Source organism: Podarcis gaigeae, assembly GCF_964106915.1.
Source record: "Podarcis gaigeae genome assembly, chromosome: 9".
NCBI lineage: Eukaryota > Metazoa > Chordata > Lepidosauria > Squamata > Lacertidae > Podarcis > Podarcis gaigeae.
The window spans coordinates 74,323,493-74,339,627 of record NC_139685.1 but is presented as its reverse complement, the minus strand read 5'-3'; the positions used below and the strand labels follow the sequence as shown (position 1 = coordinate 74,339,627).

The 16,135-nt window shown below is 42.9% G+C and overlaps 1 protein-coding gene across 3 annotated transcripts in view; it reads right to left on the bottom strand.

The window, feature by feature from the left end:
• PTPRA (protein tyrosine phosphatase receptor type A) overlaps positions 1 to 16,135 on the bottom strand; it is a 140,203-nt gene that overhangs the window by 117,707 nt on the left and 6,361 nt on the right. The window lies entirely within an intron of this gene.

Genomic DNA, 16,135 nt, shown 5'->3' with positions numbered 1-16,135 from the left:
AACAACAACAATTTGTTGTGCATTTGGAACCCAGGAAGCTGCCTTATATGTCAGACTGTATCTCTAACCCAGCTTGGTTGACTCCCAATGAAACAACAATTCTCATTGTTCCCGATCACTGGTCATGCTGGCTGGGGTTGATGGGTGATGGAAGTACAACAATATTGGAGAAGGGCACAGTTGCCCACCCCTGGTCCACTCTGGAGGACAGATGCCTTCCTGGGTCTCGGCCAGAAAACTACTTCCCCAACACTTGTTACTTATTTGGAGGTGAGGAGTGAATGGGAGAAAGAATTCAGATATTCCTCAATTTGGTGAGGCTCCGTATCATGGCCTTGGGAAGGATGCTATGCTAACCCATCATATCCAATAAAAGAATAAAAGACAAACGACAACCACAGTAAGGCCACAACGGTCAAATGTGGTAACCCTCAGAGAACAGACTGTACAATCTACTGCAGAGCAGAGCTGCAGAGCTCTGCTGGAAAGAAGTAATTTCCTGGTTACTCAAAAAATTTTCTCATCTCAGAACACAGGATGCAACACACACCTCAGAATTTTTAAAAACACTGCAGCCTTCCCCTCTCAAATACCCATCACAGGGGTAGGACCCTGCTTAGCCAATTTATACTCTAAGTTTCTGAGCCCTGAACTGACAAGAGTGTTTTCCAGTACAGCATATGTTTGGTTTAGGAGAAGGTATTTTTAAAACGAGAGACAACTTTATTGTAGTCTACAGACTAAGCTCCAGCAACCTCAAGACTTCCTAAAACCAGCTCTTCTTAATGGTGTACTGCAGATAAGCTCAAATGTAGTACAGTGTTGGTGGAATGCTAGCCATACACATTGGCCTCTGAATCAGAATATAACCAAGAAAAACAGCCCCTGTGGGGTCAAGAGAAAATAAATGTGCAAAAAGTGCTTCAGCAGGTGAACATTTCTCCCCTCTGGGTCATATTCAGTTATGTCATGAGAGAATATTCCAGAATTCACCTCTGTACTGCTTTTTAGAAGGGGAGTATATGTTCTGGCAAGCTGGGTGAACCACAATTCAGATAGAATGGGACATAGATCCCATATGCCCATGGGCGGGGCCAAATAATGTGTGAAGGATTGCTTAAATAGTGAAGCAAACTGTGTTAACATAGCAAAAACACAACACATGACTTAAAATGGCAGAGTGTACTCCCCATCTACGGCCTCGGTCCAGTATATCTGAAGGAGCGTCTCCTCCCCCATCGTTCTGCCTGGACACTGAGGTCCAGCTCCGAGGGACTTCTGGCGGTTCCCTCACTGCGAGAGGCCAAGTTACAGGGAACCAGGCAGAGGGCCTTCTCAGTAGTGGCGCCCGCCCTGTGGAACGCCCTCCCATCAGAGGTCAAAGCGATAAACATCTACCTGACATTCAGAGGACATCTGAAGGCAGCCCTGTTCAGGGAAGTTTTTAATATGTGACATTTTAGTGTATCTTTCATCTTTGTTGGAAGCCGCCCAGAGTGGCTGGGGAAACCCAACCAGATGGGCGGGGTACAAATAATAAATTATTATTATTATTATCTAGGAATCTAAAAAAACAACTCCATGGGGAAAACACCTGTATATAGGAATTATTTTACCAGATAGCCAATAGGACATCCACAGGTTCCACTGATATCAATACAGGAGAGGTAAAAGCCCATATCAAGATAAACATTAACAGGGCTGGGGATGGCTGAAAAAGCTTTAAACCTTCCCTAGCAACTGCTTCCTTCAGGCTGACATGAGTTTCAGCTCTAAAGCAGCAAGCTGCCAAGGCAAAATATAGAATATTTCACCGTCACTGGTTCCATATGACTATTTCCAGAACTGTGTTCTACACCAGCTTCAGCTTTTTCATTCCTATATCATTTGCACTTAGAGGATTACCAGAAGGTAGCTCCACATGCTCTCTGCTGGGGTGTTGTGCAGCGCAACTGTGACTGTGGGAAGTGTCCAAGAGAGAGGGAACTATTTTCATGACATCCCAATCATGGTTAAAGTCTAACTGTGAAGACCACACAACCCACATGGCCCAGACAGCTGTGTGTTCTGATGTAAGGGGTACTTGGAGTGTTGAAAATATACACCTGCAGGGAGAGGGTGGCTGGCTGGGCCAGGGAGGTGATTAATGCCTCTTTGTGAGAGGTGGTGGTCCCTGCCTGCTTAAAGGTGGCAGTGTTAAAACACCTCCCCAATAAACCCTCTCTGGATTCAGAAAATCTAACTAATTTCCAGCCAGTTGCCAATCTCCCCTTCTTAGAGAAGATTCTTAAGTGGATGGTTGATCGTTTTGGCCCCAAGTGTGCCTCTTGGCGGAGGGGCGCATGAAACTAGCAGGCAGCCACCACTGAGAAAGCCTGTTCTCAGGTTGTCATCCTCCACACCTCCCTCAGAGGCGAATGCAGGGTCCAGGTCGGTTCATGTGGAACGTGGTGGTCCTTGGAAGTACAGTGGTACCTCGGGTTAAGTACTTAATTCGTTCCGGAGGTCCGTTCTTAATGTGAAACTGTTCTTAACCTGAAGCACATCTTTAGCTAATGGGGCTCCCGCTGCTGCCGTGCCGCCAGAGCACGATTTCTGTTCTCATCCTGAAGCAAAGTTCTTAACCCGAGGTAATATTTCTGGGTTAGCGGAGTCTGTAACGTGAAGCGTATGTAACCCGAGGTACCACTGTATTGGAGTTATGAGCTGCTTAACCAGCACTTTGAATTGAGCCTAGAAGCTACCTGATATCTATGCATACACACAAAGTCTTGCAAGTATCTTGAGATTAGCAGATACTATGGCATAAGCTTCTGTGGAGTAGAACCCACTTCATCAAATGAGGTGGGCTCTTGTCCATAAAAGCTTATGCCATTAAGGTGCCATAATACTCCATTGTTTCTGCTGCAGTACACAGGTACTTCTCCGGAAATTGTTGCTCTGTGCATAAGGCCCATTGTGTAGGAGGAGGGAAGAGAGAAAGAAGAGCTTTCTTCTTGCTTTTCTAGCTAAATATTTCTATTCACATACTTAATTAAGTTTGTTAAAGCATTAAACAATTCTCCTCATTCTTTAAACTGTTGTTTGTAATACATCTACTGCAATAGCAGCAATTCTAGTGCAAAGGCCACATTAATTCCTTGTAAAATGCTAGTTTTAACACCATAGGAACCCATATTACAAAGCAGAAACATACATTAGGAAGTTGTTGCCCATCTACCACAATATCATTGTTTGAGAGTTGCGGTAACAGCCCAGAAGGTTCAGCCTGCTGGTCAAACTAAAAGTTATGCAGTCCTACCAGGTTTTCATTTTTCCACTTTGGCAACACTGCCCACAAAAAAATTCCAGGAAGTTCTGAATCAAATATAAGCAACCTCATGGTCCTTTTCAGCACAGAGGTTACACTTGCCAAGTGCATAGGTGAGCCTCAAATTCCTTTAATATATGAGCCAAGCAGCAAGAATCCCAGGGTGGGGGTGGGGAATATTTAGTTTTAAATTCAAGCAGCAGCAAGATGGTTTTCACATTTTAAAAAAGCAAAGCATAAATACAGAAACCATACACTTCATTATCGGTCATATTCAATAGCACTTTCTGGTAACCACCAGTACTCTAAAAGGAAAACCAAGCCAGTATAAAACGGAGGTATGAAATCCACATATATGCACAATCACACAACAAGCAGTGGATGTCACTGATAGATGGAGCAAAAAGAAGGAATTTGTAATGCAATTCCCAGGTCTGCCATACACTTTTACCACCATGGTTATTAAGGTAAAGGTAAAGGTACCCCTGACCATTAGGTCCAGTTGTGACCGAACTCTGGGGTTGCGGCGCTCATCTTGCTCTATGGGCCGAGGGAACCGGCGTTTGTCCGCAGACAGCTTCCGGGTCATGTGGCCAGCATGACTAAGCCGCTTCTGGCGAACCAGAGCAGCGCATGGAAACGCCGTTTACCTTCCCGCCAGAGCGGTTCCTATTTATCTACTTGCACTTTCATGTACTTTCAAACTGCTAGGTTGGCAGGAGCAGGGACCGAGCAACGGGAGCTCACCCCGTCACGGGGATTCGAACCGCCGACCTTCTGATAGGCAAGTCCTAGGCTCTGTGGTTTAACCCACAGCGCCACCCGCGTCCCTACCATGGTTATTACTAGCACACAATAACATGTGCCAGGAGCAAGACAGAACACTCTTCTCCTTTCAAAATAGACTTCAGGAAAAGCATGAATATTAACTGTGTGATAGAAACTTGTACAGATCATGAGCACTGTTGAGCCTTAAAATACTAACACAAGACCCAAAATTGTAGAAAGACCAGTCACTGTCCTAGTTCACATGTCAATCTAACTATGGCTTGGTTACAGCTTGTGGAGAATCTGGAGAAAGCTAAACCACAAGCCCAAGTTCGGACAACATGCTACGCAAACTATGACTTAAGCTTAGTACAGCACAGAAGCAAAACTGCTGCCATCTCCCCTCCAAGAGCCCGCATATGTGTAGTAAGCCGTTGCTTGGCTTAGTATAGCATGTCATGACACTATCAAACAGGTAGAAAGATGAGAAAGGAGAAAACATTCTTAAGAAATACTTTAACAAACAATAATCCCTTAAAACCCTTCTTTACCTTGAGATCAAGTCATATGCAACACAGATCAGAACCACATCAAAAGGCTCGTGACACCTCATGGTTTAGAGTAAACCATATTGAGAATCTCCATATATTCCAGGAAAGGGAACCTGGCCTCTGCCCAAGGAACTCTACACGCTCTCACTAATTTCTACTAGTAAAGTTCTTCTCTTTGGTTTGCTATAGCCCCCCAAAAATTCGGTTTTTTAAATAAAAGAATTGGGATATTTCTGACTTTCAAGTTAAGCTTGGGTGTATCTGGTTTGTTCTCACTGTTTGGGGGCAGGAGGAGGAAGAAATGAAAATAGAGGGTTTCAAACAGGAAAGCTTCTGATGCTGTATAATTACCCAATACAGGCAGCATGTAAATCCTTGCAGTGTCAGACCTACAATGACTCTCACACATCCGAGAGGTTCATTTTCAAAATGAATAATTAGCAGGGACAACTCACAGATTGGGTAGATGGCTCCTTTGAAAGTTCACCACAGCAGAAGGAACCAACTTTCCTACCAACTGTTGAGTTTTTGCATATTACAATTAAAAAGGCACCGAGCCAGCTCACTGCCAGGTAGGGCAAGGATGCCAGTCATCTGACAGCCAAATATGGCCAACTAATCCTATTACTGTATTTAATACTTAGCATTTATATAGCACCTTCAAATAGCTACACCTTCAAATACCTGCAGTTCTTCACACAGAATGCTTAAGAACATCCATGTGTAAACGTTATCTTATTTTATTATATCATGGAGTAATCTTCAAATATCTGAACGGCTGCCCCATGGAGGATGGAGTAAGCTTCTTTTCTCCTGCTCCGAATGCTAGGATCTGAACCAATGGCTTCAAGTTACAAGATATCAGAATCCGACTCATCAGGAAGAACTTTTTGGTGATAACAGCTGTTCAACAGTAGAACAGACTCCCACAGAAGTTGGATGGCCATTTGTCATGTATTATTCAGTTGAGATTCCTGCATTGCAGGGGGTTGGAATGGATGATCCTTGGGGTCCCTTTCAACTCTAGGATTCTATCTAATAGCAGTGGTAGGAAATCTTGCTTTCCAGACTTCAGGACCACCCATCTGCACACAAACTTTTAGAACCACAACCTAACTCTCCCTAAAAAGCTTGTTTTGCCCTTTCATCTTCCTAGTTAAGCTCCACAACACAGCCTTCCTTGCTAGCTTTCTGAAAAGGAACACAACTCCAAAGATTTAGAGATGAGGAACATGTGGCCCTCCACACCAGATGTTAGATTACAACTCACATCATTCCCAACCCCTGGCCATGCTGGCCAGAGCTAATGAGGAATGGAATCCAACAACATCCAGAGGGCTATAGGTTCCCCATCGGTGGTTTAGGCAGAAATATGAGGTCACAAAAGTGGTCATCTCAGCAGTATAGAATACAAGTGTGGAGGACAGAGGATTACTACTGAGACCAGTCTATTGCACTTGCCCTTTGAACTGGCATGACATTTTCTTCTTGATGAAATGCTCTGAATGACTTGAAGGTCAGTGCCACCAATAAATCTGGTCCAATAAATTAACACTTTTAATTAATTTAAAGGGTAGGGTGATCATCATGCAAGTCAATCATCTGAGGCACCCATTTTCTCCATACCTTTTTTTTTAATGTGGGAAAGAAAACCTACCAAAAAAATTCCATTGGCATACATTATGAAGACAACACAATCAGAGTATCTTGCATCGAAGAGAATCAAGTCTTAAGCTGCCACATGTTGGGGGAGATAAGACTCAAAAATGTAATGGTGCTTCTGTTAAAGCTTCAGAAACAAAACAGCCCAAATTCCTTGCTTTTAAAGTTTTAGGATCCTCAAGCCTACTGAAGGGTATTTCTTTTTTTTTGGGGGGGGGGTGGAGTTAGTATAACAAGGCAATACTAAATTATTATTGAAAATTAAAGCCTGGTTCTCATGCACTTATATGAGAAAAGTGGGGAAGGTTGTAAAAAGCTTAGCAGAATCTCACAATAAAATTAAATCCAGACAAAATCCTCACAAGTAAAAATCCTGCTTGTTTTGCCACAGATGTCATATCAATTTCTCTCCTCGGTCCTGGAGAAAAATCTGCTCTGGGAAATTAAACATACAGCAATATACAATCCATCCATGCAGCTGTAAAGAGTTAATCTCCTCCAGCCAACTGCCAGGTATATTCTCCAATATAATCAAACCTACCTAATCTACAGAGTGTCCAGACATTATAGCTGTATATCTGCAAGGCTTTGGTCGAAACCAGATCTGCTATCATATCTGTGCCACTGAGTGATTAATTCCATGGTTTTTTTCTGACCTAGATGAACACAAACATGAAGACATTTTGAAATACTGAATAGATATGTATTGCTGAATCCTCTGAAAAGTTCCTCCTGGGAGACTCTTGAGAATTTATCTGTGGCTTCCAGTTTAATGCATTATATTTCATATGGATAGCAACGGTGGTTAAGCAGGATAAAGAAGATGGTTAAGCTGAAGTCACTAAGGATGGAGTTGGTATATGGAGCAAGAAAAATAATACTTACAAAGGATAAGTTTCCAGAAACAGCTTTGGTGATCTAAGCTTCAAAGCACTGATTTTCAAATTGTGTTCCAGGGAATACTAGGGTTCCTCAGGAGCTCATCATGATTTATCTACTGAAAATAACAGCACTGGGGGTCATGCTTTCCTGAAAGGCAGCTTGCTCACCACCACACTTCCACTTCTGCAGCCACAGCAACATTCTAGGACAGTGGCTCCATAACTTTTTGCATAGATCACTTAAAAATTGCTTAGAGTTTTGGTGGGCTGCCTAAAGTATTTTCTGCCTGTTGGAGCAACTGCAATACATTGTGCTAGACGCTGCATGAATTTTAATTGCATTTCTATACTTCTTTTATCTTTGCATTACAGTTGGTAGTCCATAGAATTAAAATTGCAATACAATAAAATACAATGTAATAAAAAAGAAGCCTTAAAAATACAATTAAAAAACAATATAAATATTTAAGGTGGACCTGCTGTAGAACACCTGAATGAAACTTGCAGACCGCTGGCGGTCTGCAGAATGAAAGTGAATGAAGTCCTACAAGAAAGGTCCAGGACCCTCTATTCACCTGAATATGTTGCCCATAACTCTTTAAAGAATTATTTTAAATAAACACAAATCACAGTAGAATGGGTTCCTTAAACACAGAAAATTTGGAAGCAAGATCCCAAGAGGTTGTGACAGGTACGTACTATATATCAGATTATGTCTGCCCCCTGCCAGAAACATGCACCCTACTGTCTAAATAAAAAATCCTCCCTCCATATAAAAATAGCATGTCAGTGTTCTATGTTCTGGTCATGCCATTTTCCTGTGTATAGAGAGTTATACCCATGAGAGCATGGGTAAACATGCATCTCCACAATATGTGTCCTGAAACTCTTCATTCCCTTCTGGAGCTGAAATGTAGGCTATTTTGCAAAATCTAGGGCATACATAATTGATACTTGCAACACTATTAACCAACTTGTTTTGTTGGCTGCAGCTCCATTGGATACCAAACTAAACGAGCCATTAAAAGGACCCACTGGATCCTTCCACTTCCAAGTTGCTGTACAGTGACCAACTTACCACCTCAGGCCTAGTTTGGAAAAACGGTGGGGAGGCGGGGGTCAGAATCGGAATGGGAGAAATCACTTTATAGTGCCCTACCATTAACCAGCAAACACAGAAATCAGAAACACTGAATCAATACTTTGAAAAATAACACTGTCCCTATGAGATAGCAGAGTTCTCTTTTGGAAAACAGATGTGCATTACGATTCCCCTTTAAAAACACCACCACAATGCAGTGTAATTGCCCGTAGTGAATGCACAGCAGACATCACCCCTTGGGGGGGTTATCCTAGAGCTTTCTGATGGTTGTATCAACTTACATGTTTTCCCTTGTTTCAAAACACTCTACCTTCCCCCAACCCATACACACCCTTCCCCGAGAGGCCTTCCTGTTGAGCTCTCCACTCAAAACAAAACCTCACACACAGGAATTCCATAAGAGTCATCGAAGCTTAAGAGATGAATGCAACATTTCACTATTTTCCCCCTTAACCAACAACAAACCCCTTCTGTGGCTGCAATCCTAAGGACAAACTGTGAGCCACATTGCACTGAGCATAGCAGGACAGATGCATTTCCAAGGCATAGTTCTAAGGGCCAAACTAAACATTAGGAGGGAAAGAAAGGCAGAGGCAGCTATGGGAGGCTGCCTACTTCTTCATAACAGCAACAGGAGGAGGGAATTGTATTTAACCCCCAAGATGCTGCTTGCCTCCTAGAGAAAAAATATAGGCCTCCTCGGAGCAAATATCACTCTAGGGGGACTTCTAACTGATAAAATCATGCAACAGAAAGCATTGCACACACTTTCCTTCTCTGCTCCGAACAAAATAGGCAGCCGCCCATCTGCATTTCCTTTTTAAATAAAAACCCACACATACGCCTGCATTTCCTTACACACACACATGAAATTTATCACAAGCAATCTTATATAACATGGGTAGGCATACTAAGGCCTAGGAGCCGGATCCAGCCCAATCGCCTTCTAAATCCAGTCTGTGGACGGTCCGGGAGTCAGCATGTTTTTACATGAGTAGAATGTGTCCTTTAATTTAAAATGCATCTCTGGGTTATTTGTGGGGCATAGGAATTCGTTTATTCCCCCCCCCTAAAAAAAAGATATAGTCCGGCCTCCCACAAGGTCTGAGGGACAGTGGACGGGCCTGCTGCTGAAAAAGTTTCTGACCCCTGCTATATAACATGCACTTTTGGTCATGAGGCAGCCAATTCCTCCTTTGGTAGTACCACTTGCAAGCAGGGTGAGCAGATTAATGATCCACAGGCCAGAGGTTCCCACCCGTGGCCTGAGCACGTTGAGCATCTTGGGCAGAACTAGGTCAATGAGGGGGTGGAGCAATTAGGCCCTTCAGGATTCAGAGGTTGGCTGCCAGCACATTTTGGTCTAACCACACCCACATATGCAAAAGAAGATTCTTTCTTTGCACCCCGGCTTGACCTCTGAACTAGCCAATGGCACATAGATATCAGGTGATGGATAGGTGTCAGCCACAACCCACTGTCAAAGTTGTACAGTTCTCCCAGGTGGGGCACAGAACTCCTGAAATAGGAGGCGGTTATGAATACCTGGACTGTGGGAATCACCAGCTGTTCCTGGGGGGATGATCACTCCATCTCGGGGGGGGGGGTGCAGTCTCCCATAAAAGCATTTAATATTCCTTTCCCCCAGTTGGCAGTTATGCATGCACATAAAAAAAAAAAGCTCTGCACGTTTGCTTGTCAAACCGATGAGATACACCAGGTTGGTCCAGAAGGAGGCGAGAGTTAATGTGAAATTATTTTCAAAACCTCTCCCTTTTAAAAAAATTAATCCTTCCCTCCTTGTTCAAGACGTTTAATAGCATTTAAATGGAGAAGCCCTTTGTACACAGGTGAGGATGTATGCTGATAAGAACGGACACTCGTCTGCTACACATACTTGCATATACTCAAGCAGCAGTGAACACAAGAACTGCTCCCCTTGCATGGACTAGCAAAGTTTCCTTAAGATTTATTAAATTACCAGAATACCAATGTGAAGTCGCAATTATAAGGAGATGCCAAACTGGACCTGCATGTGACCTGCACCATAATCTGCTTTATAAAGATCCCATTCATAGAATGTCCTCAGAGTTGAAAACAAAAGAGAACCCGCAGCTACCCTACAGGACATTTAGGCCAAGGGAGGATCCCATGACTGTCAAAAACAGACAGTATATGGTTGTTAAGCATCAGCAAAGCAGGGAAAAGGCCACACCTCTGTGTGCTCCTGTTCTGTACCTTTTAATACTAACTTGCATCAGTAGAAGAAGAGCAGGCATTTTTGCCTTTAGGTATGTCCTACAGACAAATCTAGGCAGCCTTTCTCCAATGTGGACAAAAAACCTCAAGGTGGTTGAGACTAAAAAGATCATGTCTGCTCTTTCATTCTGTTGGCAAGCAGAAGTCACTTTCATATTCCTGTAATGCTATCTAATTTACTGGCACTTGTTTTAATAAGTGATTTTGTGGTACTGCAGATAAAATCCAATTTGCCAAACACATCTAAAGTACTGGGATTTCTTATGCATATGTGTGTACTGATGACACTATGCTGAAATCCATTATAATGAACAGCAGTATAAGACTTTTTCATCATCCCAATGCTAGTTAGGAATAGAGTCCCTGCTCAGACATGACACTGGGGTGAATTTGAGCCAGTCCTCTATCTCTCAGCCTAACCTACCACAGGTTTGCTGTAAAGATATGTAGAGAAGTAAAAGAGCCACATATGCTATCTTTGGAGGTAGAATGGAATTTATTCCAGTAGAAAAGTTCACATTAGCTACAAAAGGTCAGAACTACACCCCAAAGAGTATTATCTGTGAAATGAGATAGACTGCTGATTCAGAAACAACATTTCCGCTTGCCTATTGGTGGTAGCAGTCACAGTATTAATTGGATTTATTCATCACTTGTAACAAAATGTCTCAAAGCAACTTACAATGATAAAAGCCTATATAGCAGAAGGTATTTTAAAATTTGTCAACAATACGCTGGTCTGGTTTGCAAGCAATCCTGCAAACTACAGAGGCAGTGTGAACTTCACAGAGGGTGGACCATGAACCCCAGAACTCCACACTGGTCAACAATGCCCCCCACTCCAAGTGCAGAATATGTACCTATGCAGCAACCACAACAGAAACAACCTAAAAGTCCATAATATGACTGGAAAACAAAACACATTGCCTCAGTCTGGCCTGAACAGAACTGGCAAGTATTACACAGCTGCATAAAAATGGCATAAGCTTATTAAAGGGTAAGCTTATTAAATGGCTAACAATAAGCACTCCTGGTGCCCAGTCTTAAGGCACACACAGTTTCAACTGCCTGGCTTTCATGACAAATAAAAAAGTTAAATCAGTCAATACGCAGAATGCACATGCATTTCCTGTGCATTCTGATCAGGATCAGAAATGGAGCCCAATGAACCCGGCTGCTCTTTTTGCCAACAGGAAATCCACTGGAAGCTGGACACTAGCTGCACTATGAACTAGAGGTGTATGCACATTTAATTCTTAAACCCATTTATCTTTGACGCAGCTGAAACTGTAACTCCTATTCACGTTCAGAAATTTAAGACAGATTATTTTTGCTAGCAAATTTCAAATACTTTCCCTCTAGAAAGACTGACCTGAAGCTTTTTTTCCACAAAAGCAAAAAATAAATAAACCCCCCAACAATTCCTGCCGTTTGTTTTGTAGCACTAAGCATGGCAGGTTCTAGTGATCCATGCACGCCATCCGCTCCCTTCCCATTATGCCTCTCTCTTCTAGAAATCCCCAGACAAAAAACAGAAAAGAAAACCCACAAGCATTTTCACAGCATCCGGTACATTCTCAAACTTTCCCAGAGCTGGAGGGAGAGAGAAAAGTGGTTACCAATTCCTAACCTAACACAGAAATTCAAGCATTGGAAGAACACTGCATGCAGCATAGTTTAGCCCCAGAGGCCCCTGGCAGGGCCAGACCAATTCAGTTTACAACAAAAAGTCAGCACCTCATAACAAATCAAGTATGGAAATAGACAACATTAAAATGGGCCAGAATTCCTTTCACGCCAATATCTGCTGCTCCCAGGTTTTAATGGCATTCTATATTTAGCATGAGAAAGAGAGAAAAGAATCACTCCCTTCCTTCCTGTCATTTTTTCCATCCCTGGATGACACCCCAGAATATAAAAAAAAATAAGTCAATTACATCTGAACTGGACTTTTGCTCCGCCCAGTCAAGCACTACTAACTGGAAGTGGAGCAGGCTTCTCTACAAATGTCTGGAAGGAACAGTACATGGGAGTACATCAGCACATGTGTATGTGCACACACAGCGAGAACCAGAAGACTGTCCTCACCCCTCAACAGGTTTTGCTTATGAGTGAAAACTTGATCCAAGATGAAGAGAAAGATATGATGAGGGAGTTGTGGAGGGCAACAGCTGAGATGTGGGGAAGGGCCATAGCTCAAGAGCAGAACATCTGACTGTATGTAGAAGGCCCCAGGTTCAAATCTCAGCATCATCTTTTGGACTGGCAGAGATTCCCTGCTCGAAATCTTGGAGAGCTGCTGCCAGTCTGTGTAGCACCTACCAAACTAGATGGACCCAACAGTCTGACTCAGCATAAGGCAGCTGCTTGTGTGCCAAAAAGAATGATGGAAAATGCGAAGCCATAACTAAATCTAGTTTTGTCACTTCTGTGACCAACTAGATTCCTAGCCCATCACTCTTACACACTTATGCCGTTTTGCCCTTGGTCCAATGCCATTACCGTATTTTTCGGTCTATAAGACGCACCAGACCAGAAGCCAGAACAACAAGAGGGGATCACTGCACAGTGAAAGCAGCAATCCCTCTTGCTGTTCTGGCTTCTGGGATAGCTGCGCAGCCTGCATTCGCTCCATAAGACGCACACACATTTCCCCTTACTTTTTAGGAGGGAAAAAGTGAGTCTTATAGAGCAAAAAATACGGTATATTGCAAAAAGGTAGTGTTCTCAACCACCAAAAGAATCCAGTAATTCCAAAACTTAGTTTGTAGTGCATGTTTTGTTTCTATTGCCTATTGTGTCTTTCATTTCCATACCTATGCATAGGTACCATGTATATTGGTCATACAATGATAGGACCCTTCCAGGAATTTCAAGGCAACCTCCACAATTAACTGTAATAAAAAGCAACACAAGAGGAAAACCCCTTACGCATTTCCACAAGCGAGGTCATTGTTTCCTTTATAAAGCTAAGGCTTGTTCTCAACCAAGTTTCACTTTAAAGGTGGTGGTTTGGATGAATAACAAATGATAGTCCATTTCAGCAGCTTTCAAAATAGCATGGAATTGGTGTGTGTTATAAGTAGTTAGTCCAATAAGGTCATATTAACCATTCTGGAGCCACTGGGAACCACATAAATACAAGCTTTGTGAATGCTTCGAGAAGGTAAATTGACTGGAAGATGGGTGTCCTGTGTACATGTTAGTGTGGTGAGTGCCGTACATAAATCAGGATGTGCCTCGGCAAGAGATAGGGCAAAAGGAGAAGGAATGATGCTCCTATTCCTGGTTATGGGTAGGAGAGATTATGGTAAGTAATGGCAGGGAGAAAGAGATATAGTTGGAGATGGGTGGGGCCCAGATGGCTGCTGACCATACCTCTCCCTAATCCTCCATCCACATTGCAGTTATTGGGTGGGCAAGCTATTGAGTCATTTCCCTGACTCTGTTTTTGAAGTGTGCTGCTATGTTTCTGCTTTTCTGGGATTTGATTGTTTCTTCTGGTATTATATTGTTATTACCTGCCCTCCATCCTAAGGTGCCAGGGTGGGTGACAACAACTAAAACACAAAATTGAAAGCAGTTTAAAACAACTTACAATCACAGAAATATGGTGGGTGCTAAAATATGCATCTCAAGCATCAAAAGCCAAGGGCAAAGAGGCGCTTATATTTTTAAAAAGTTTGTTTGTTGTACATAGGGTGCCTTTGTCATTGTTGTTGTTCTAAACCACTTAAGAGACTGTTCTGGTATTAAGTAGCATCTAAATATATGAAACAGGTAAACGAACCTTAAGTAACTACTACTCACTTGCTGGGAGTAAGAATTACTTTCAGAAGGCTACATAAATAATGTGTATATTCAGGCATGCTAGTAATTTTTGTAGAATAGTAGTTTTTGTAGGCTTCTGTGCTACGATACCTTGGTTCTCGAACGGCTTAGTTGCCGAATAAATCGGCTCCCGAACACCACAAACACGAAAGTAAGTGTTCCGGTTTGCAAACGTTTTTTGGAAGCCAAACATCTGCCGTGGCTTCCGCTTGAGAACAGGAAGCTTCTGCAGCCAATCGGAAGCTGTGCCTTGGTTTTCGAATGGTTTCAGGAGTCAAACGGACTTCCAGAACGGATTACAATTGAGAACCAAGGTACCACAGTACTAATCATATGGCTGTTGCCTATATCATAGAATCATAGAGCCATAGAATCATAGAGTTGGAAGAGACCACAAGGGCCATCGAGTCCAACCCCCTGCCAAGCAGGAAACACCATCAGAGCACTCCTGACATATGGTTGTCAAGCCTCTGCTTAAAGACCTCCAAAGAAGGAGACTCCACCACACTCCTTGGCAGCAAATTCCACTGTCGAACAGCTCTTACTGTCAGGAAGTTCTTCCTAATGTTTAGGTTCCCTGCAGGGTTTCAGGCAGGGAACTGATGTCCCTCCAGATGTTGTTGGATTTCAAATTCCATCAGCCTCAGTTAGCTTGGCCAGTGGGTAGAGGTGATGGAATCTTTAGCAGTTAGTCATTCAACATTTGGAGGGCACCATGTTGGCTACCCTATGTTCGGGGGGGGGGGGGGAGAGCAGATTACATGAAGGGAAAATCCAGAGGGGAAGGGTGATGGGAATCATTACACTATAATCTTGCCCAGGACTATATGAGTCTACCCCATTAGGCGCTCTGCCTTTGTGATTCTTCCATATAGCAACAGGTGCAGAATTGATCTTTTTCTCTGAACCCTATTCTTGCACTATGTAGTCTGACTCAATAAAAGGCAGTTGCATGTGTTCAATAGGGCAGTATGGGAAAGGCAAGACTTTTCTAAAGATGCCAAATCACCTTTCCCCTAAGGGATCATACTAGGCTGGAGGAATTACACTTAGCAAAAAAAGAGAGACGTTTCCATTTCTAAGCCACCCTGTCCCTAAGGCTTGGGAGAATGGTGTCAACATGAAAACACAAACATTGCATGCAGAGTTGAGGCACACAGAAAGCTGGAAGACAGGATGAGATTTTGATGCCAGGGCAATAGTGAGAGTGTAATTTGGCAAGCCACATTTTAGAAATGTCTACGTCAGGAAACCTTACTATGGTATGTGCCTTAGAAAATCATGATAGGTGCCTTAGAACACACATAAAGCACAGCAAACCAGCCCATCCAGTTCTTATGCTTTGGGAGATGGAAAACAACCCAGTGTTCTTTAATCTAGCATCCCCAGATATTAGGCTACAGCTCCCATCACCCCTGACCATCAGGTAACCTTTTCTAGGATGATGAGAGTCCAACAATATCTGGAAACTAAAGTTGAAGAGCACTGTTCTCATTAGCTGGTTCAAAGGGGCTTCTAAAGTGCTATCTTGTCCAGTGATTTGAAAGGGGCTTATGAAGGCCCTTGCATGCAAAAAAAAAAGAGGTCACCTGATGTCATTCTAACATCACACTGACATCAGGTAATTGGCAGGTGAGTGGAGACTCCTACACCTGTCAGACGTGACCCATGAGAGGTGGAGGAGATAATGATCTAGCCTGTTGGCCAGATCAGAAACTATTGCCCTATACTTTTGAGGACAAGTGAACATGTTTATTGAATGCTATGAAAC